This window comes from Chrysemys picta, chromosome 21 (assembly GCF_011386835.1).
Source record: "Chrysemys picta bellii isolate R12L10 chromosome 21, ASM1138683v2, whole genome shotgun sequence".
Classification (NCBI taxonomy): domain Eukaryota; kingdom Metazoa; phylum Chordata; order Testudines; family Emydidae; genus Chrysemys; species Chrysemys picta.
This window is the reverse complement of record NC_088811.1, coordinates 21479844-21503771: the sequence shown is the minus strand read 5'-3', so window position 1 is coordinate 21503771 and position 23928 is coordinate 21479844. Positions and strand designations below refer to the sequence as shown.

Here is a 23928-nt window from a genome sequence, read left to right as displayed (position 1 = left end):
ACCCTGGGGATTTGCCCTGATTGTAGCCCCTGGTGTTAACCGTTGGTGCAGACCGTGTAAACTGCTGAGCTGGGACTTGCACCTGCACAGTTTATCCCACGTCCGAGAAGGGCTAATCTGAGCGTAGAACATCTGCCCAAGGGGGTTGTACCTGTGGAGCTTTACCAGGGCTTGGCCACCCCTGGCTGACATCCCTGGGCATCAGGCCTACGACAATGTCAGCACTGGTGCCCCTCGAAACCCCTGACTCACCGCTGGTGCACTGTCCTGCTGGGAGTGTCAAAGGAGCCGGGGCTCAGGGTTAGATGACGGCATTAACGCTGTTATTCTTTATATTACTGTAGCACCAAGGAGCCCCAGTCATGGGTCACACCGCCACTGTGCCGGGGGCTGTACAAGCACAGAACAAAAAGACCGTTCCTGCCCCCAGAGCTGCCAAGCTGAGGACCGCTTTCCCTGTGACTAGCACTGGGGAGCTGCCGTAGTCGAGGATTCTGGGTTCCAGTTTTCCCATGGCAGGCCTGGCCTGCATCACCAACATTATTTCTCTGCGTCAGGGGCTGGCAGCAGGGGCCTAGGTGCTAGCCTAGGCAGGGCTCGGGTATTTTACCATCACCGGGTGGCTGTGTGTGAGACCGCGGTAGCAATGCCTGCACCGGGCCTACCCTAGTGCTTGCTGTGTTGCTAGCACTGGAGCAGTGCATAGTTGCTGGCACTTACTGAAATACGAGCAGTGGCTTTGCTAGGGCAGATGCTGCTTTGCAAACTCACCTTGTATCTCACTCACGTTAAAGCCTGAGTCCACAGAGGAGCATCAGATCAACAAGTTCAGCCTGGGATGGATCGACAAGTGTCCTCTGCCAGGAACCTCCTGCTTCAGGGCTGTTTAAAAGCCAAGGACAAAGCATTTACTGTGTGTTCTGTTGCAATGTGCATGACTGGGGCATTTAGTCCTCTCATAAACCATGAATCAATCTGTGCTGGGCTTGGCTGAATTGGACACTCGTTGTTATGGTATTTACCTGGGAGCTGGGGATACAGCTTTATTACCCCTGGCAGGCTAGCTAGTCCACAGAGCAATCTATTACGTACTCGTGTCCTGTACGGCGAGCGGCCTGTCAACTTGTGCTCCGCTGAAGCCATGGCAAGACACTAGGCCAATTCCCTTTTGTTGGGCCACCCGTGTTGTGCCATTTGCAGCTGCACAAAGTAGATGCAGAGCACTGCCATTGTGCCAGGCTGGCAGCAGTGTGACATAGAGTGCAGGGGCGCAGAATTGGGCCCATTTTCTGCCGTGGGAGCAGGAATGGGGACAGCTGGAGAGGCTGACAGGACTGCATGGGATATTTGACACCACGTTCAAAAAGCCTCAGCACTATTTATTTTAATATTGAAAAATTTGGTCCAGTTTAAAAACAAAAAACTCCAAAGGCCCTGCTGTTTTGCTGCTTGGGGTCACGTTTGAGAATAGCAACGAGACACTTTTCACCCAGATGTGATGTGAGTCTTCAGTAAAAACCATGACATGTTATAAGAGCTGGTGGGGAAATGTTTTTGTTTTGTTCTTCCCCTGGGGGGAAATTGTGACAAATGAAGGGGGGGGGGGGAAATCCCACTGAAAACCCCCATACTCATTTGTGGGTTTTATTGTTTGTTTTTTTGTGTGAAACTTTTGAGCCACAAACATAATAATTGTCAAGTTTTGGATAAAATTTTTCAGCTTTGGAGGTTTTTTTTTTTTTTATGAAAATGTCAAAGGAAAGGACACATTGGCTGTGGGACATCTTTTATTTAGTTGAATTCTCAAGTTTCTATTTTTTTTAAAAAGGAGAATTTGGGATCAGCTTTACAAGCCCCATGTACAGTGGGGTTTTGCCCCAGTTCCAGGCATGATTGTAACCACACAGGTACAAGCCCTGAGTGCAGACAAAGGGCTGCTCCACCCTGAACACTTCTTGCTGGCATAGCTCTGTTAGTCAGGGTGTGACTTATTTTACCAACAGAGCTGCACTGGCAAAATCCCTAGTGTAGACACAGTTATACAAGCACAAACGCCTTCTGCCAGTATAGCTCATTTCATTTGGGGAACCCGTTTCCCAGAATAAGCTGCATCTGATTAGCTGTACCAGCAAAACCTGTCTGGTATAGACAAGGCTGAAGGAAACCACTAATAGTCACCCTTTGCATCAATGCCCTGATTCTCCACACCCTGCACCCAGTGTTGTCATTGAGTCCAGTGCAAAGTGAGTAACAGTGGCACCACTTTCTACTCAGTTCACACTCAGCACAGGTGTCAATGTGGATACAGTTGGGTGACTCTGCAAGGCAGGTCAGGTCAAGACTGGGGCAGTTTTTGCCATTCACACATTTCAATGTGAAAAAGGCCTTTGAACAAAAATCCCTCCAAGTGAAAGTGGGGTGGACTGCAAAATTACAAATCTGTGCAAGTTAGTGGCACAAACATTGCCTGTGTTCTGGTAGTCTAGAACTTACTGTAACCAGGGACCTGCCCAAAGCCCCAAAGGGGGACTTGGGCACCTAACTCTGGAGTTTAGGCTCTTACGTCGCCTCGTGGATAGCACCCTAGTGATTAGCATTCCCTAGTGCCACACAGATCCAAGGGACCATTAGATCATCTAAGTGCCTGGATAGCACAGCCCATTACATTTCACCCAGCTACCCCAGTGTTGAGCCCAATAAGTTGTGTTCAGCTAAAGCACATTCCAGAAAGCCAGGCAGAAGTGGAAGCCATCAAGAGATGGAGAATCCATCGCTTCCCTGGGGAATTTGTTCCAGGGGTTAATCACTAGGGGTCTGCTTAAATTACAGAGAAATACACATTTTTCTAGGGGTTGGGAATGGCATAAATAGCACATTTAGCTGATCACATCCATTAAATGTGCTATTTATGCTGTGACCAACCCATGAAAAATGTGTGATTTCTCTGCAGTGTTTCTCAAACTGGGGGCCCTGACCCAAAAGGAGGTCACAAGCCTATGGTGGGAGGCTCACAGCATTGCCTCCCTTATCTCTGTGCTGCTGCTGGCAACAGCGCTGCCTGACGCTGGGCAGCAGGAGAGCGGCGGCTGCTGGCTGGGTGCCCAGCTCTGAAGGCAGAGCCATGGCCCGCAGCAGTAAAGAGGTAAGGAGGCAATAGCGTACCATGCCACCATTACTTCTCCACTCTGCCTTCAGAGCTGGAGGCTGGAGACTAGATTTCATGGGCTGTGACACGATTTTCATGGCTGCAAATTCTGTAGACCCCTCTTAATCACCTTCAGTGGTAGACACTAATTCCTAATTTCTAATTTGAATTTGTCTGGCTTCAGCTTCCAGCCCTTGGTTCTTTTTTTGCTTCCCTCCCCTTGGTTAAAGACCTCTTTAGTACTCAGTATTTTTTCCCAGTGAAGGTCCTTATACCCTGATAATCAAGTCTCCTCTCAGTCTTTTTGATAAGCTAAGTGGAGATTTAAAGAGCATGATCTCACTGTCAGACATTTTCTCCAGCCCCCATTTTTCTGGCTCTTTTCTGCACCCAGCTCAACTTTTCAACACCCCTTTAAAAACGCAGACTCCCGAACTGTCCGTAGTGTTCCAGTACCAGTCTCACAAGTGCCCCTGGGCAACGGCCTTTCTCCAGCATGCGAAGACTGTTCCGGTGGACTGGGCGGAGGAAATCAATTTGTGATTCAACAGCCACAGCAACAGCAAGGCGGTTCAGCAACGTGCTGTGTGCTGCGGAGAGCATGAAAAGCGTGGAAGATGTGCTGGTCACCCACTGCAGCTAAGGAAGTCCCCAGCCGTAACGATTCTTCGTGCCTTTGGAATCTGGCTTCCACAGCTGGAGAGTGGGACTGCCCCTGTGCAACAGCTTTCTCGCGCAAAAATTTCCCGCACCAGATGCTGATGGTGGTGGTGGTGGTGGGTGGGTTTGCTAAGCCCCGCCCCCTCAGAGATAGACACCTAGCTCTGCTTGGAAACCTGCTGCCTGGAGTCTGGACGCTTAGGCACTGAAGGCATTTCTTGTGCCTACCTCGCCCCACCCAAAATGGCTGGAGGAGCCACAGCACCTGGTAACTTGTATTATAGTGCTTAGAGCACACTCCTGGGGTGTGGGAGACCCAGGCTGCATTCCCCTCCCTCTGCCTGATGGGGAAGAGGGATTTGAACAGGGGTCTCCCGCCTCTCAGGAAGGCATGCTAACCACCAGGCTACGGACACGCTGCTGTGGGGCTTGCTCAGTCCCTCCTGGTGAAGCTGTACCTTTCTGGATAAATAATGACAGGCTGGCTGGAGCAGGGGACCAGACCCAGGGCCTCCCATCTCCCACGGGTGCCCTAATGACTGGCTGCAAGTCGCTCTCACCCTCCTCCCTCCCACTACTGGCCTAACGGCTATTTAAATAATTGTCCCCTCCTCCTCCTCCAGCCGGATTCTGAGTGGGAGCCAAGCTGGTAGGCGTGGTCAGAGGACCTAGGCGGCCGGACACCTATCTTGCCCTTGTCCGCGAATTGCTCTGAGGCTCAGCTGGGAGATTAGGTCCAGACACCTAGAGGGAGGCAGCAGCGCACATGCCCCAGGGTGAGGCGCCGAGTGAATTTCGGCACGGCAACAGCCAAGCAGGAGTGGTGCATGTGTGTTTTCACTGCAAATGCAAGGTGTGTTCTTAGCTCAGGTCAGCTAACCTGGGTTCAAACAGCAGTGCAGACACAGTGACTTGGGTTAGTGGCTTAGGTTAAAGTCTGTGGGCGAGTCTGAAGGTGAATTTGAACTGCTAAACCAAGTTTAAAGCCGAGTTGCCGTGTCTTCACTGTATCTGAACCCAAGCTGCTAACCCGAATCCAGAACATGCCTTTTCCATAGGGAGGGCATAGCTGGTGTTGATTAATCTTAGTGTGGGAAACAAGGCTGAAGTGTGATTCTTTCTCTCTTATCTGAGAGATTTGCAATATATGCCCCGTGATGAGGAGTTTGAAATGGAATAAACAAATAGCAGAGATGGAAGTCCATCTTGAATAAATTTTCCTGCCAGTTATTTATGGTGGGTTCTGATCAAATTAGCCACCTAGACTCGCCAAAAGCCTTCAGAGTAAGGGGCAGAAATTGTTGTGGTGTGTACCATGAAACTAATTGGTTCCTGATCAGATAAAACAGAACATCAAATTAACGAGGGAATAAGTTATATGGTAAACCTTTGCCATTGCTCTCTATACCAGATGCATTTCAGGTTATGATGTGATTAGCCCATCCTGAAAAAAGGGTTGTTTTTTTTGCTTCAGTTTAGAAAGGGAACAAAATTAAAACCAACAAGCCCAAAAGTTTGCACCAGTATCATATTGACAGCGTGTTCGGCTTTCAGCGGGGGGGGGGGCGTGTTCGGCTTTCAGCGAGGGGGGGGGGGGCTCAAAGCATTTACAGCCACCAATTTATTAAGCCACACAATCCCCTGTGAAACAGACAAATTACACAGATGGGTCACTGGATGGATTACCTGGTTTGTTCATTCTCTCTGAAGCACCTGGCATTGGCCACTGGGCTAGATGGACCATTAGTCCGACCCAGTATAGCTGTTCTTATGGAGAAACTGAGGCACAGAGGTGAATGTTAGTTCAAGGTCACACAAGAAGTCAGAGGCACAACCAGGAAAAGAACCCAGGCTGTGTGTCCCTACCACTTGGCAATACACCCAGTCACAAGCCTACAGACTCTGCTGTAGCGCTGCGTCAGATCCTGATCTTATTACATGGGGTTATGTCAGATTTACAGAAATTGAAATCATTGAGTTACTCCAGCAAGTTGACACTGGAGTAACGAGCTCAGAATCTGGCCCAGGACTTCTGATGTCATTTGTAAAGGCAGAGAGAAAACAGTCACTGTTCTACTCAATGTTGCAATTTCAGGTGGCTGCGTTTCATCCTGATGGTGTTTAATGTAATCATTTTACAGTTCCTCTTTCTCTCTCATTGGCCAAAGGCCTGCGGCCCCAAACATTGTTTTATGCATCATTATGGTGCTTACTATAGAAATAAACAAACTCTAAACCCCTGTTACATTCCAAGTGCTTACATGGTTTAAAAACAAGACTCTACTTCCATTACTCATCTGCTTTTTATAGGTGCTGTTAGTGCCAAGAGATTCTGGAGTGATGATGTTCAGTGGCCACCACCTTCTTTTCAGCCAAGAATGAGACATGTCACTGCTGCTAAAGGCCTGGCTGGGACAGTGCTTGCCAGGCAGTGCCCCGAGCTCTGGGCAATATCTTAGCACACTGTGGCTCAGGTGAGGTTTTACCCGGCTAACCAGGACACTTCATGCAACCCAGACTCTGCTGAGACTGGAGAGAGGCTAAACACTGAAAGCGGCCAAATCAAGTGGCAAGACACTTTCCTTCCGCAATCAGCTGGGCCTAAGGATATGTCTGTACTTGGAGCTAGCACAGCGAGCCCCAGCTCGAGGAAACACCCCCACCAGCTCTGAGCGAGCTCGCGCACTAACCCCAGGGTGTAGCCACAGTAGGGGTGTCTGTGGTCTCTGGCTCGGGGTGGCTAGCACCTCCTACCACTCACGCTGCCATGGCTACCTTCTACTTGTAGAGCGAGCGAGATGGGAGTTGCACCCCCAGGTCCAGGGCTGACGTTCTCTCAGGCTGGGCCGTCTCGTCTAATGTTGGGTCTTGCTCTGATTTCAGCCCAGCTTCACTTACCTTCAGCTGCATCCCTAGGGGGGTGTGTGTGTGTGTGTAGGGGGGGGGGGGGTTAGATGTATCCCCCAGCCCTGCTCTAATCACAAGTTGATCAGAATCCACCATACATGATTGCCAATGCATGTCCCCAGTGCTACCAATGGTGGGAGCACTAAGCTAGAACGGGCCGTGACATGTTTACTGCTGTGCCATCCAGACCTAGACACCAAAGGCCAGCCTACACTGGGGGTTCCACCCTGCTAACACCTGACCTTAACCCTGCCTTTACCGCCGGAGGTTTGCCAGCCTTTCCGTGGATGACACGGCTCTTTACGCATGGGCGGTGGTGGGCACACCAGGATAATAAGATGCAGGGCTGCTATGTAGTCAGATGGGGTCCCCGCATTGCTGCAGGAGTGGAAGGGAAATATCACCGATATGGATGGCCCCAGAAGGCTGCATTGCCTTGCAGTGTGTGTGCTAAAATAGAGCACAACCTTTGCCTGCAATTCTTTTATCTCAGCTGTAGATCAGCTTGCAATGCACTGCAAAGCAAATACATCTCTGCAGGAACTGGTTTGCAGTAAAAAGTTAACAGCACTGAGGAACTGATTAAAAATGCCATGTGCAATCCCTGTATCTAATTTTGGCAATTTACCTCATAAAATGTAATTGTAGCTGGAATTTCAGTACATTGCTCCAGCTATGGCCCAAGGTGCCCTTTTCTGTCCCTGTTCTGCTGCCACAGTACACTTGCTTGCCATGCAACCGGTCTGATTTTGTAACCCCCGCGGTGCCCTCCGTTTGTGTCTGTGTCTGTGGGGGTGGGGCCCACAGTCCAGGCTATTTGCGAAAGGGGTGTGGATGTGACACAGGTGGTCCATGGTTGTTGGTTTTTGAGGAAAATCAAATCCTTATAGTTTTCTGTCGCCAGTGTACACAGCATGACAAGCGCACGTGGGAGGTTAGAAGCCGAGATGGTGGAGCCGGGTTCCTGGCTCCACTGGCATGGCAGCGGGCAACCAGCACCTGGAAAAAAGTTGTTAAACTCCCACTACGCTGCTGTATTGCTGTACGGCACGTCATGCTGACGGGCAGAGCTCTCCTGCAGCAGCACTTTCAGGCTGGCTGCCGGCAGAGCTCCACAGCAGATCCTTTTGGCTGCCTGTATTAGGTTCTTGTGTAATCCCCAAGTGCCCTGGTGTACAGGCTGGTCTGGGGCCCTTGCCGTGGGGTGTGGAAAACCATCCAGCACATCACTTTTGGGTGCAGTGATGGCACCGCCTTCAAAGTGTGGTCCAGGTGTTCAGGATAAGGGCAGGAGGCAGTGGAAGCATTACCAGAGGCCCTGCATGGTCCATTCTCCTCAGGTCCCTCTGCTGGAGCTCTTTTGCTTTTCCTCGGCCCTGGGACCGTGGCCATCCTCTCCATTTGCTCTCACGGAGTCTTGTAGACATAAATATTTCAGTGACTCTTTGGTAGGTGGGACTGGACAGGCAGAAATCCAAAGAGGGCATTCAAGTCCAGGAGCTCCGCCGGGCTCCATGCAGAAGTGGGGTGGGGATGACTGCATTAATGGGTATATGACTCCGGCTGTGTGTAAACCATTCCCCGGAATTGAAAAGGGGCACACATGGCTGCATGTTAACTTTTAAACAGTGATCTGACATCCAGTCAAGATGACCCCAAAGCAGTGGAGGGCACCCAGCTGGACAGACTGGCCAAACCAGGTGGGATAGCAGTGGGAGGATTAAGAACATAAGAACAGCAATACGGGGTCAGATTAAAGATCTGTCCAGCCCAGTATCCTGTCTTCTGACAGTGCCCCAGAGGCCCCTGTCGCCCATTTCCAGCTTCTGGCAAACAGTGGCTAGAGACACCATCCCTGCCCATCTTCGCTAATAGCCATTGATGGACCTATCCTCCAGGAACTTATCTAGTTCTTCTTTGAAGTCTGTTTTAGTCTTGGCACAAGTGGAGTAGATAGAAGTGCCACCACACAAACTTTACAGTGAACAAACCCACTGTGCAGGGGAGTTTCTCCTATCCTGAAGGGGATTCATTACTGTGACCTAAAAAGCCAAATAATTCAATTTAAAAAACATTTGTGTGTGGACGCAAGGCACGTTAATCCAATTTGGAACATCCCTAGCCAGCCACACCTAATTAGTACTTGTAGCGTTTCCTCAGAAGTCAGCCATTCAGCTCAGCAGCCAGTGTGGCCAGGAACCCAGCAGGGAGTTAGTCAGCCAGCCAGCCCTCCCAGCATGACCTGGCTTTTGGATGGAGACAGTAACTCTGGGCTCAGATCTCGGGCTCTTCCCCCATCCCTACTCAAACCTGGCTTTCCACGTGGCTCCCAGACATTTTTGCCCAAGCTCAGCTTCCTGCCCACCACAAGGGTCCACGTCCCAAGCTGCTGGGTGGTGGGCAGGAGTGGAAGGGAAAGCCAGCAAGCTGCGGCCGGCCATCGGGGAGATAGTGGCAAACAGTTGGAAGCTGCAGGGACAGCCTCTGCTTTTCCTGCTGCCTCTCCCCAAGGAGCTAAAGCAGAGGCCCCTTCCTGCTGCTCCCAGCTGTTTGCTGCTGCCTCTCCACACAGAACTAACACCTGGGAGCTGCAGGGAGGGACCGCTGAGGATAAGAAGGGGTGTGTGCCTGGGGTATGGGTGTGATTCAAGCTACTGGGGGACCCAAACCTTTAAATTGTGGGCCCCCCCACTTTAGCAGGCACCAGTTGTCTCTGGCAGAAGCCCTAGCCCCACCACCCCACTGCAGGGCAGAAGCCCCAAGTTACTCCCCCCCGTCTGGTAGGCAGAGAATATGGGGTGTGTGTGCTTGGGGGGCTCCGGGAGCCACAGTTTCACTGTAAAAAGCAACAAAGAGTCCTGTGGCACCTTATAGACTTAGGGTACATCTACACTACAGGGGGGAGTCGATTTAAGATACGCAAATTCAGCTACGTGAATAGCGTAGCTGAATTCGACGTATCGCAGCCGACTTACCCCGCTGTGAGGACGGCGGCAAAATCGACTTCTGCGGCTTTCTGTCGACGGCGCTTACTCCCACCTCCGCTGGTGGAGTAAGAGCGTCGATTCGGGGATTGATTCCGAGAGGTCGATTTCTACCCGCCGATTCAGGCGGGTAGTGTAGACCTAGCCTAACAAATGTATTGGAGCATAAGCTTTTGTGGGTGAATACCCACTCAGTCAAACACAAGACGTCACTGTAAAAGAGCCGCAGTTTGGCCACCCCATCATAGACTGTAAGGCCAGAAGGGACCATTGTGATCATCTAGTCCAGGGGTCGGCAACCTTTCAGAAGTGGGGTGCCGAGTCTTCATTTATTCACTCTAATTTAAGGTCACGTGCCAGTGATACATTTTAAAGTTTTTAGAAGGTCTCTTTCTATAAGTCTATAATATAGAACTAAACTATTGTTGTATGTAAAGTAAATAAAGTTTTTAAATGTTTAAGAAGCTTCATTTAAAATGAAATTAAAATGCAGAGCCCCCCGGACCAGTGGCCAGGACCTGGGCAGTGTGAGTACCACTGAAAATCAGCTCGTGTGCCGCCTTCGGCACGTGTGCCATAGGTTGCCTACCCCTGATCTAGTCTGACCTCCTGCACCTCGCAGGCCACAGAACCCCACCCACCCACTCCTGTAACAGACCCCTAACCTCTGGCTGAGTTACTGACATCCTCAACTCATGGTTTAAAGACTTCAAGTTACAGAGAATCCACCATGATGATTTAGTTGGGGATTGGTCCTGCTTGGACTAGACGACCTCCTGAGGTCCCTTCCAACCCTGAGATTCTATGATTCTATTCACCATTTGCACTAGTTTAAACCTGCAAGTGACCTATGCCCCATGCTGCAGAGGAAGCGAACCCCTCCTCCCCCCAGGATCTCTGCCAACCTGACCCAGGGGGAAATTCCTTCCTGACCCTAAATATGGTGGTCAATTAGATCCTAAGCATCTGGGCAAGATACTTGGGAAAGAATTTTCTGTAGTAACTCTGAGCCCGCCCCACCTAGTGTCCTCACTGGCTGTTGGGATTTTTGCTACTGGCCATGTGCCATCGTAGGTATAATGAGGATGTTTTCCTTCTGGAGAGCCCAGTCACAAATTATGGCACTCTGGGGAGGGAGAGGCAAAGGGTGGCTCAGGATGGAGGGAGGAGCTCTCAGGAACTCAAGGTGAAGGGAAGGAGACAGACAGGAAAAGGGGCAAGAGGCACAGATGTGGGGTATTAGCTGCAAGTATGCAAATTGTATGCAAATATCAAACATTTAATTTATGCAGATTTGTTCTCCAGGATTTTCATGGGGCAGTGCAGGCTGGTCTGGTGTCAGCATTCCCAGCCACCAGGGAAGGAGCCAGGAAAGGAAGCTGCCAGTCCATGCTGGAACCCAGGAATCCTGCCACTGGCGCAGGAGCCAATGAAGCTTGGGGTGAGCCATCCATTTAGGAATTGCAGCTGACCAGCCCCGGAGCCAGTGAGCCCCTCAGCCAGCCCATAAGCAGCGTTTCAAGAGGCAGGGTGAAGCCTTTGTACATTCATTCTGAGATGGGAGGTCAGAGCTGTCCTGGGGAAAAGAAGAGGCGCTCGAATGTAAAGCCCACCACAGTCAAGGCGTGCTTGTGGGTGAAGACGGCTGTGATGAGGAGCAGCCCAGTGATAACGGGTCCGCCCGTGTGGAACTGGAAGTGAAGGGTAGACACCGCAGAGGATCTGTGACTTCAGCGAGCAGCTGAACCGACCACAAGGCATTGTTCCAGACCCCAAGCTTTAGAGTGTCCTTTAAAGCCAAGGGCAGCTGCTTGTGCTCAGCACCTCTGAAAAGCCCCGGATCCTTGGCCGCTTTTGAAAATGTAGCTACATGTGACCCAGCAAAAGCTGCAGGGAGAGTCAGTGTCCAAGCTGGCGTTAGGATACCCAGCCCGCGTCTGGAGGCTGCCAAGGCCAACCTGGACAGGCTTCAAGCAGACAGTTTGTCATCAGCCGTAGGTGTGATCGGAACGTGCCTCTGAGCGAGAGCTCAGAACAGAACGGAGCGTGAAATCTGAGTCCCATCACAAACGCTGAGCTCATGCAGTCACTATGCAAACAACTGCCTCCCTCCATTTAGCTCTGTGAACCCAGCCTGGGGGAGTGACTCTGCATGTTGATGGTGGAGCCCCCACCCAACAGGAGCCATTTTTAGACATGATTTAAGTGCCCACATAACCTGAATGCCCAGGCCAGTGTGTGCTTTAAGAACTGTACGGTCTGTGATACTTATCAAACAGAACATGAGGCCTTTATGTGTTGATCTTTATGAGGTCCCTGGGCCTGTCCTGTTACTGCCTGACTGCTCCATCCAGAGGGGTTGGAAGAGCAATGCGGGGCTGCCTTGCTGGTCTTCTTGCTAGTCTGCAACTAGTCTGTCAGATTCTGACCCTTCTGTGGGAGATCAAAAAGCCAAGAAGGTGAAAGGGGCCCACGTGATCTTGCACTGCTAGGACTCCCTAGGGAAGTCCAAGTCCCCATATTTCCTGTATCAAACACTGTCCCTTTTTAATACACCCTTGGTGTGTGGTGAATAAACCTCCATCCCCAGAGTGCTCCAAGGAGGGTCCCATTTAATGGAAGCCGCTCCTGACTCCTTGAGCCAGGATTCTGCCTGCCTTGTCTGAGTGATTCCCAGCATCTAATTATCCCCAGCCTGGTCCCTAGGATAGCTTCACAGTCACCCACATGCAGCTTTCTATATGTGCTGCATGCTCTTAGCCATGAGACTGACGCGATTATTGGGGGCCCTCAAAACTGTGAGCCACTCCGAGATGCTGCCTGGCTCGTGGCAGGTGCTCACACACATTGCCCCAAGTAGGGCTGGGGGGTTTCCCAGGAAATTTTGAAATTTCAAACTTTTATTTCCAAATTTCCTTTGAAAAATTGTCTGTAACTATCTGGGGCGTCCCCTCCTTTTCCGAGATAGAGGGAAAAGGGTTTGAAAAACCCAAATGATGCCCATTCCTATGCATGTTGACAGAACAAGGAGTAATGGTCTCAAGTTGCAGTGGGGGAGGTTTAGGCTGGATATTAGGAAACACTGTTTCACTAGGAGGGTGGTGAAGCACTGGAATGGGTTCTCTAGGGAGGTGGTGGAATCTCCTTCCTTAGAGGTTTTTAAGGTCCGGCTTGACAAAGCCCTGGCTGGGATGATTTAGTTGGGGACTGGTCCTGCTTTGAGCAGGGGGTTGGACTAAATGACCTCCTGAGGTCCCTTCCAACCCTGAGATTCTATTTCGTTTCTGGGTTTTAAAAGTGATACACAATTTTTCAATAGGAAACAATCTGAAATTTTTCCTTTAGTTGAAAAACTGAAAATCTTGAAATACATCAAATTTGTCCTTGAAAAATTTGTTTCTTTCAAAAACCATTTTGCATTGGAAGAAAACGTTTTGACAAAAGTTCTCCACTAGCTCTGACCCGATGCCATAAACTGGGCCTCCTCTGCACTGAATGAACTGCAGCTGGCCAGCTCTGTTAGCCTCTTCCAGCTCCATGGGTCATTTCTCACACACTGCTCTGCTGCAGGACTAACCAGTCACACCAGTGCTGACTTATTTCAGAGTAGCAGCCGTGTTAGTTAGTGCTGACTTAGAGACACCAAGGAAATCACAACATCTGAGCAAGAACAGGCAATACCATCGGGACGTCTGGATTTTAATTATGCCCTATAAGCCCCCACCCCACCCCCCTCACTGTCAACACTTATATTCTGCCAAAAGGGCCAAAATAGCACGGGGCTCTAGCTTGTATAGCAGATGTTAAAGCATCAGGGGGTAGCCGTGTGAGTCGGCATCCACAAAAACCACGAGGAGTCCGGTGGCACCTTAAAGACTAACAGATTTATTTGGGCATAAGCTTTCGTGGGTAAAAAACCCACTTCTTCAGATGCATGTAGTGAAAGTTACAGATGCAGGCATTATTATACTGACACGTGAAGAGAAGGGAGTTACCTCACAAGTGGAGAACCAGTGTTGACAGGGCCAATTCAATCAGGATAGATGTGGTCCACTCCCAATAATTAATGAGGAGGTGTCAATACCAAGAGAGGGAAAATTGCTTTTGTAGTGAGCCAGCCACTCCCAGTCCCTATTCAAGCCCAGATTAATGGTGTTAAATTTGCAAATGAATTTTAGTTCTGCAGTTTCTCTTTGAAGTCTGTTTTTGAAGTTTTTTTGTTCAAGTATGGCTACTTTTACATCTGTTATAGAATGTCTAGGAAGTGTGACAGACCCAGACCAGTGGGGTACAGGAGTCTGGTCCTATTGGGATCCAGGAAGTGGGTGGGCAAAGCCCGCCCACCGCTAAAGGATCCCCTACAGGAGTCTGGTACAGGGCAAATATACTGGTCACTGGATGAGTAGTTTTCTGTTCCCTGAGTGACCAGAGCAGGAGCTGTAATCAGGAACTTGCTAGAACCAGTTCAGGCAGGCAGGCTAATTAGGACACCTGGAGCCAATTAAGAAGAAGCTGCTAGAATCAATTAAGGCAGGCTAATCAGGGCACCTGGGTTTTAAAAGGAGCTCACTTCAGTTTGTGGTGTGAGTGTGAGGAGCTGTGAGCAAGAGGTGCAAGGAGCTGAGAGTGAGAGGGTGCGCTGCTGGAGGGCTGAGAAGCAGAAGCATTATCAGACACCAGGAGGAAGGTCCTGTGGTGAGAATAAGGAAGGTGTTTGGAGGAGGCCATGGGGAAGTAGCCCAGGGAGTTGTAGCTGTCATGCAGCTGTTACAGGAGGCACTATAGACAGCTGCAGTTCACAGGACCCTGGGTTGGAACCCGGAATAGAGGGTGGGCCCGAGTTCCCCCCAAACCTCCCAATTGACCTGGACTGTGGGTTCTTCCAGAGGGGAAGGTCTCTGGGCTGTTCCCCAACCCACATGGTGAATCTCTGAGGCAAGAAAATCTGCCAATAAGCGCAGGACCCACCAAGATAGAGGAGGAATTTGTCACACAAGATTGAAGTGTTCTCCTACTGGCTTTTGTATGTTACCATTCCTGATGTCTGACTTGTGTATTCTTTTATTCTTTTACGTAGAGACTGTCCAGTTTGGCCAATGTACATGGCAGAGGGGCATTGCTGGCACATGATGGCATATATAACACTAGTAGATGTGCAGGTGAATGAGCCCCTGATGGTGTGGCTCATGTGGTTGGGTCCTCTGATGGTGTTGCTAGAGTAGATATGGGAACAGAGTAGGCATCGGGGTTTGTTACAGGGATTGTTTCCTGGGTTAGTGTTTCTGTGGTGTGGTGTGTAATTGCTGGTGAGTATTTGCTTCAGGTTGGGGGGCTGTCCGTAAGCGAGGACTGGCCTGTCTCCCAAGATCTGTGAGTGTGAGGGCTCATTTTCCAGAAATGAGAATAGGTTGTAGATCACTGATGATGTGCTGGAGAGGTTTTAGCTGGGGGCTGTACATGATGGCCAGTGGTGTTCTGTTATTTTCCTTGTTAGGCCTGTTCTGTAATAGGTGACTTCTGGGTACCTGTCTCGCTCTGTCAGTCTATTTCCTCACTTCCCCAGATGGGTATTGTAGTTTTAAGAATGCTTGATAAAATAGGCCCACACTTAAAGTAGGTCCGTACTTAAGGGGGTGCTTCTGCTCAGACTGGCCCCACATCAACAGCTACCTAGTGGCAGGAGTTGCCAGGTACCAGCACTGCTAGCTCCCCGAGGCAATGAGGAATCAAGATGAACTCACCTGTACAGAACATTGCAAGTCCCGCACTTTGTCCAAACTGCCTTAAGCTCCTTGTCGTTCCCCCATCGTTTACCAGCTCAGCTACGGTTCACTGCTGGTGGGTATTTTTCGGCTCCTCTGAGATTCCAGGTCTGTGATTAGCACTACACAAGAGCTAGGTGGTGGTATTATTATTATGGCCACACCAACTCAGTTTTACATAGCTACAGTTACAGAAACTCACCCAAGGATCCCAAGCAGCAATCAATAGGAATCCACTCACTCCTGGGCTTTGTTTAGTAAAGCTCTCGATAAACACACTGGACAAGGTGGCAGAACCTCGGCCGTTTGTGTTCAGGGAGCTAAGGCCTCACCAGCTCAGTTTAACATCTACACACTCCCCAAACCTCACCAGATGGCCTCAGCCTGCCATCAGCAGGAACGCACTCAGGCGATCACATCAGCAAAAGGCAGTCGCTCACAGGTGGTCCCAATTCAGAGTCAATTTACATTCTCTCACTGGCAGATGGTCCCAGTTGGGAGTCAATAGGCTTCCATTTATTAACAGGGTTGGTTTGGTAAAGTGGTCTGGTGAATGCTTAGCAGGGTGTTGCAGTCCTGCAAAATGGGGACATTCCCAGTAAGACTCATCGCCCTTGAAGCTGACATACCTTTTGGAGTCAAATAATTGTACCAGCTGTTTCAGTTCTCAAGAGTATGTGATCCATCTGGGCCCAGCAGCACTCCTTGGCACTGGAACTCTACAAGGGAAGGGCCATTTTGTCCTACTAAAACTGCAACAGAAAGGGGTCTGGGAAGCAGAGTAAATTCTGGGATCTCTTGAGTGACTGCTAAGATGAACCACCCATCCAGCAGACAGCTGGCGGCACTAAGCGAGGCAGACAGTTGTGTTCAGCATAACATACCCCCGAGGGAGAAGGGGAAATTTTGCCTAAGGACACTGTGGCAAACACAGGCCCTTACAAAAAGGGCCAGGAGAGCTTTAATATCCACGCAGAGCAGCCAGTTTTTCAAGATCTCATCCAAAAAGACCTCCCCATTATATACTGCATGGAGATCAGTTTTTCTGCTTCAGAAAGACAACGGGCTTAGACAGGCTTTTATCTGGCAGGGCTAACTATGTATTTTCAGACCTGAAGCTTAGGTCCCTAAGTTGTCCCCTATGGCTTAATAAACTAAAATACTTTCATTTCCCTAGCTGTATTGGCAAGGACTCTCAGGATGCATTTAAAAAACAATCTGGCTGATATTTTGGGGTTCAGAGAAAGAAATTTCTCCATCTTGGTAAAGGCACATTATGTTAGCTGATTAAAAAAAACCTGTGAAGAATGGAAACATTGACTGTTCCTGGTGGATGGAATGCATAATGGAGGTGGTTTGGGAAGTTCACCATCCATTTCTGAAGTGGCTCAGACATCACCAATCCAGATCTCAGAAGTTACACAGGATTTAGAGAGTGAGGTCTCCTCAGGAAGTGATAGAATCCAGGGAGGTCAGGAATTTGGCATTTAAATGATTTATAATTAAGCTGATTGTAATGCTGGGACAACGATCCCTTCAGAGCATCTTGGCAAAAGCCAGACAAGGTTTGATGGGAGGGGAATGAAGGTGTTCAGTCACCAGTGTTGACTGAAAATGAGAAGCATCAAGAAAATGTTGGAGAGGCCAAAGGAGAGAGATTTCATAGAATCATAGAAGATTAGGGTTGGAAGAGACCTCAGGAGGTCATCTAGTCCAACCCCCTGCTCAAAGCAGGACCAACCCCAACTAAATCATCCCAGCCAGGGCTTTGTCAAGCCAGGCCTTAAAAACCTCTAAGGATGGAGATTCCACCACCTCCCTAGGGAACCTATTCCAGTGCTTCACCACCCTCCTAGTGAAATAGTTTTTTCTAATATCCAACCTAGACCTCCCCCACTGCAACTTGAGACCATTGCTCCTTGTTCTGTCATCTGCCACCACTGAGAACAGCCTAGCGCCATCCTCTTTGGAACCCCCTTTCAGGTAGTTGAAGGCTGTTATCAAATCCCCCCTCACTCTTCTCTTCTGCACACTAAACAAGCCCAGTTCCCTCAGCCTCTCCTCATAAGTCATGGGCCCCAGCCCCCTGATCACTTTCATTGCCCTGTGCTGGACTCTCTCCAATTTGTTCACATCCTTTCTGTAGTGGGGGGCCCAAAACTGGATGCAATACTCCAGATGTGGCCTCACCAGTGCCGAATAGAGGGGAATGATCACTTCCCTCGATCTTCTGGCAATGCTCCTATTAATGCAGCCCAATATGCCATTAGCCTTCTTGGCAACAAGGGCACACTGCTGACTCATATCCAGCTTCTCATCCACTGTAATCCCCAGGTCCTTTTCTGCAGAACTGCTGCCTAGCCAGTCAGTCCCTAGTCTGTAACAGTGAATGGGATTCTTCTGTCCTAAGTGCAGGACTCTGCACTTGTCCTTGTTGAACCTCATCAGATTTCTTTTGGCCCAATCCTCCAATTTGTCTTGGTCACTCTGGACCCCATCCCTACCCTCCAACGTATCTACCTCTTCCCCCAGCTTAGTGTCATTTGCAAACTTGCTGAGGGTGCAATCCATCCCATCATCCAGATCATTAATGAAGATGTTGAACAAAACAAGCCCCAGGACTGATCCTTGGGGCACTCCGCTTGATACCAGCTGCCAACTCTAGTTGGAGCCGTTGATCACTACCCGTTGAGCCTGACAATCTAGCCAGCTTTCTATCCACCTTATAGTCCATTCATCCAGCCCATACTTCTTTAACTTGCTGGCAAGAATACTGACTGTGAGGTTTCCATTCTCTTTCAGCAGAGACGTAGGGAAGTCTCTTTCTTTGAAGTTATAATAGAATTTAAGCTGCAAAATAAGTGGCTTGGGCAAAAGATCTGTTGGGGCAGGTCTCTGGCCTGTGCTCTACAGAAAGTCAGACTGGATGCTCACACTGGTCCCTTCTGGCCTTGGCAGCCATGAAAAATGTATGAGCCCAATCGTGAGCTCCTCAAGCAAACTCCTAATCCTATCAATGAGGGGAGACGCATGGAGGGGGCCCAGAAGGGTCACATGACCCTCCCCAATCACCTGGGGGGTAGGCAAAGGTCCAGCAGCACCCAGGAGTCAGAGCTGGGGAGTTTGTTTATTTGTAGGAATAAATGGCCCAATTTCAGAATTTCCAGTAACTAGAGGTGTCCCCAGAGGTCTATACTGGTTTGGGACCAGTGCTGTTCAACATATTCAGAAATGATCTGCAAAAAGGGATAAACAGGGAGGTGGGGAAGTTTGCAGATGATACAAAATTACTCAAGATAGTTAAATCAAAAACAGACTGCAAAGAGTTACAAAGGGATCTCACAAAATTGGGTGACTTGGCAACAAAATGGCAGATGAAATTCAATGTTAAATGCAAAGTAATACACATGGCAAAATATAATCCCAACTATACATACACAATGATGGTGCCTAAATGAGCTGTTACCCATCAAGAAAGAGATCTTGGACTCCTTTTCAGTACTCTGGAAGCACGACGTTTCCAGAGTACTGCAAATGTATAAGAATCCTTCTCGCTGTGCCTGTATCATCTGAACTCATTCTCCAGCTTCAGAAGACTTAAAAATTATCTCCAGTCATCAATGGGACAGACGCAACTGAATAATGTAGCTGTCCTTAATGTGCAGGTCATGTGCCCCCCCTTTAGCTGACTGCAGCAGAAGGTCATGAGGTGTTGGTGAGAGAAAGTGGTGAAGAAACAAGGACCTTAATATGATGCTCCCATGATGCTGAAGTAGTCGGCACAGATTTCTCCCAATACTGAACCCAGGGAGCTAGACTGTGATGCTCTAACTCATCCTGAGTCGTAGCACACGTCTCAAATAGCCCATTCATGGGATTACTTGAGAAGTAAACTGCTTAAGGTAACAGTTTCAGAGGGGTAGCCGTGTTAGTCTGTATCAGCAAAAACAACAAGGAGTCCTTGTGGCACTTTAGAGACTAACAAATTTATTTGGGCATAAGCTTTCGTGGGCTAGATGAAGTGGGTTCTAGCCCACGGAAGCTTATGCCCAAATAAATTTGTTAGTCTCTAAGGTGCCACAAGGACTCCTCATTGTTTTTGCTTAAAGTAAGGGGCTCTCAATCTTCCAGGAAGGACTTATGCTGGAGACTTCACTGTGCTGTGAAACTACTAGATACCAAAGATTCGTTACCTTCATTTCAGCCCATCATCACCCACTTTTCAAGACCCATGGAGACAAAAGGATCTCACTGTCATTTTACAGTTTGTCTAAAATGACCATTCCCAGGTTACATTTAAGATACACAAGGTCTGATTCTCCCCTTGTGTGCATTGTTCTGTATTAGGAGTAATTCCATTTAAATCAACGAGCCCAATTCCCCTGCCTTGCAATCCAGGTAGCTACTTATACCTGTGCCAAATGAGTGTAAAATTCTACCACTGATGTGGGTGGAGAGTTCTGAGGTGGTAGCATTTTACACAACACCTTTATACAGGTATAAATGATGACACAAGGTGCCAGGAAATGGGGAACCAAGCTAGCTGAGTTATGCTGCTGCAAACCTGTGTAAAATACACAGAGAATCAGTCCCAGAGCTTTATCACAGCATATGTGAGCAAATTGCACAAGAAAAACAGAAGAGATTTGTACAGATTTGGAGTCTCCCTGTTTGTACAAGGTGTTTTGAAAACGAGTCAGCAGAAAGATGAGCAGGAGTTTAATGCTTTGCCTCACACAAAGGCACTTTTGCTGGCCCATGACCAGGTTGCAGAGCATGGAATGCAGCCAAAGCAAGTTATGGAGGAAAGAGTTTATGAGAATGTTGGAGCAGAGATAGTTAAAATAATCTGTGTTGAAAAGACTTGAGGTATTCCACTGGCTGCTCTACACCAGTGAAGAAGACACTATTACAACTGGTTGGATAGTGGAAAAAAGTTGTTGGCAAATAATTGTTTGATGAAAAAAGGACACAACTTGCAATGAATATACACAATAAATTATTCAAAGAGCTCTAATCATGATCATCATTAGAGGAATAGTGAAAGGAGGCAATGCTTAGAAGACTAAGATGTTTTATGAATGGGATGATCTGGAGATTAATGACAGAAACATTGGTGGGAAGGGTGTTAATGTGAGTTTTGGCTGGCTGGCTGGCATACATGGAACACTGATATTTGAAATGTCGAGCTATGGTACTGACCTGGCCCCAGTCACCAGGAGATCTGAGCACCTCACAATCTTTAACATATTTTTCCCGTGAGGCAGGGCTGTGCTATTATCTCTATTGCACAGATGGGGAACTGGGAGACAAAGGCCTAGATCCACAAAGCTACTTAGATGCCTAAACCCCAGACTTAGGTGCCTACATCTCAGGTTTAGGTGTTCAAATTCCAGTTTGGCTCCACTGCCATCCACAAAACTCCTACGGAACCTGTAGGCGCCTAAACTCATTCAACACCTAACTTTTCAATAGTTCCCTAGATGCCTATGTTTCTGCCTTCCTCTTGGCGTCCGGACGCCTATCTCCCAGCCTGAACTCCAGGATGATTTACAAACCAGGGGAAGATAGGTGTTCAGCCACCTAACTCATGTGCTGGGCCCGATCCCAAAGGCATGCACAGAGGCTGCCTACTGGATCTAGTCCCATTCCAAATATGGCTGCACAGGAAGGTAGTAGCCATCTAATAAACTTTTCGCTCTGCGGTTAAAGCACTCGCCTGGGATGTGGGAGACCCAGGTTCAATTCTCCCCTCTTCCACAGGGAGAAAAGGGATTTGGAGTGGGATCTGGCACCTCTTCAGAGGATGCTCTAACCACTGAGCTTGGTGATACTTTAATGTGAGGTGCCCTCAGTCACTCCAGCTGAAGCTGTCCCACTCTGGATAAAGAAATGTAAGAGTGACTGAAGCAGGGGGTTAGACCCTGGGTCTCCCACCTCCTAGCTGGGTACCTAACTCCTGGGCTTCAGAGTCATTCTCACTCTCTGACCCAGAGACTATTTATCCACAGCAGGAGAGAGTGAGGGAGCCCCACTGCAGAGTATCCCAGAGCCCAGTGGTTAGAGCACTCCTGAGAGGTGGGACCCATTCAAACCCTTTCTCCCCCTCTGGCAGAGAGGGGAATTGAACCGGGTCCAGAGGCAGATTAAGGTCTCCTGGGACCCTGGGCCAGAGCAAGTGGGGGGGCCATGGTGCCGGAACCATGGCCCTGCTCCACCTCTTCCACCTGTGGGCCTGCCATCGTTCTGCCCCTTCCTCCTGCGGCCCTGCCCATGGCCCCACCCCATTCTGCCCCTTCCCCGCAGCCCAACCCCTATTCCACCCACAGCCCCATCCCATTCTGTCATTCTGGCCCCCCACTGCAGCCCCACCCGTTTGCTCCTTTCTGCCACCCCCCACTGAGGCCCCAAGACCAGAAAAGCTCTTTCCCCCTGTCATGGCCCCGGGGCCACGGCAGGGTGCGAGAGCTCCTCCAATGCCAGGGTCAAGGTGCTGGGGCTTCCCTGCCGGCGCTTCTGCTGGGGACTCCCTTCCCTCAGATGTATCATCTAGTCCACTGTCCACATTAGTACCTGTGGAGAGAACATGCCTTCCAGTTGGTGGAGTCTCCTGCTGCTCACAAACAGGGAAGAATTAGTAGGGGAAGCAAAAGTGGACGGGAACCTGGGAGGCAATGACCATGAGATGGTCGAGTTCAGGATCCTGACACAAGGAAGAAAGGAGAGCAGCAGAATACAGACTCTGGACTTCAGAAAAGCAGGCTTTGACTCCCTCGGGGAACTGATGGGCAGGATCCCCTGGGAGAATAACATGAGGGGGAAAGGAGTCCAGGAGAGCTGGCTGTATTTTAAAGAATCCTTATTGAGGTTGCAGGAACAAACCATCCCGATGTGTAGAAAGAATAGTAAATATGGCAGGCGACCAGCTTGGCTTAACAGTGAAATCCTTGCTGATCTTAAACACAGAAAAGAAGCTTACAAGAAGTGGAAGCTTGGACAAATGACCAGGGAGGAGTATAAAAATATTGCTCAGGCATGCAGGAGTGAAATCAGGAAGGCCAATGTACTCAATGCTTTTTTTTGCCTCTGTCTTCACGAACAAGGTCAGCTCCCAGACTGCAGCACTGGGCAGCACAGCATGGGGAGGAGGTGACCAGCCCTCTGTGGAGAAAGAAGTGGTTCAGGACTATTTATAAAAGCTTGATGAGCACAAGTCCATGGGGCTGGATGCGCTGCATCCAAGGGTGCTAAAGGAGTTGGCGGATGAGATTGCAGAGCCATTGGCCATTATCTTTGAAAACTCATGGCGATCGGGGGAGGTCCTGGATGACTGGAAAAAGGCTAATGTAGTGCCCATATTTAAAAAAGGGAAGGAGGAGGATCCGGGGAACTACAGGCCAGTCAGCCTCACCTCAGTCCATGGAAAAATCATGGATCAGGTCCTCAAGGAATCAATTATGAAGCACTTAGAGGAGAGGAAAGTGATCAGGAACAGTCAGCATGGATTCACCAAGGGCAAGTCATGCCTGATTAACCTAATTGCCTTCTATGAGGAGATAACTGGCTCTGTGGATGAGGGGAAACCAGTGGACGTGTTATTCCTTGACTTTAGCAAAGCTTTTGATACGGTCTCCCACAGTATTCTTGCCAGCAAGTTAAAGAAGTATGGGCTGGATGAATGGACTATAAGGTGGATAGAAAGCTGGCTAGATCGTCAGGCTCAATGGGTAGTGATCAACGGTTCCATGTCTAGTATGTCTAGTTGGCAGCTGGTATCAGGCAGAGTACCCTAAGGGTCAGTCCTGGGGCTGGTTTTGTTCAATATCTTCATTAATGATCTGGAGGATGGTGTGGACTGCACCCTCAGCAAGTTTGCAGATAACACTAAACTGGGAGGAGTGGTAGATACATTGGAGGGAAGGGATAGGATACAGAGGGACCTAGACAAATTAGAGGATTGGGTCAAAATAAATCTGAGTTTCAACAAGGACAAGTGCAGAGTCCTGCACTTAGGACGGAAGAATCCCATACACTGCTACAGAATAGGGACCGAGTGGCTAGGCAGCAGTTCTGCAGAAAAGGACCTAGGGGTTACAGTGGACGAGAAGCTGGATATGAGTCGACAGTGTGCCCTTGTTGCTAAGAAGGCTAACGGCATTTTGGGCTGTATAAGTAGGGGCTTTGTCAGCAGATAAAGGGACGTGATCATTCCCCTGTATTCGACATTGGTGAGGACTCATCTGGAGTACTGTGTCCAGTTTTGGGCCCCACATTACAAGAAGGATGTGGAAAAACTGGAGAGAGTCCAGTGGAGGGCAACAAAAATGATTAGGGCACATGACTTATGAGGAGAGGCTGAGGGAACTGGGATTGTTTAGTCTGCAGAAGAGAAGAATGAGGGGGGATTTGATAGCTGCTTTCAACTACCTGAAAGGGGGTTCCAAAGAGGATGGATCTAGACTGTTTTCAG

The 23928-nt window shown here is 49.2% G+C and overlaps 1 long non-coding RNA gene across 1 annotated transcript in view; it reads right to left on the bottom strand.

The window, feature by feature from the left end:
* The window catches only part of LOC101953842 (uncharacterized), a 33741-nt gene that overhangs the window by 4214 nt on the left and 5599 nt on the right, over positions 1-23928 (bottom strand). The window contains exon 2 of the long non-coding RNA XR_010594206.1: positions 772-16177. This is a non-coding gene — a long non-coding RNA (uncharacterized LOC101953842). The remainder of the gene's footprint in view (positions 1-771; positions 16178-23928) is intronic.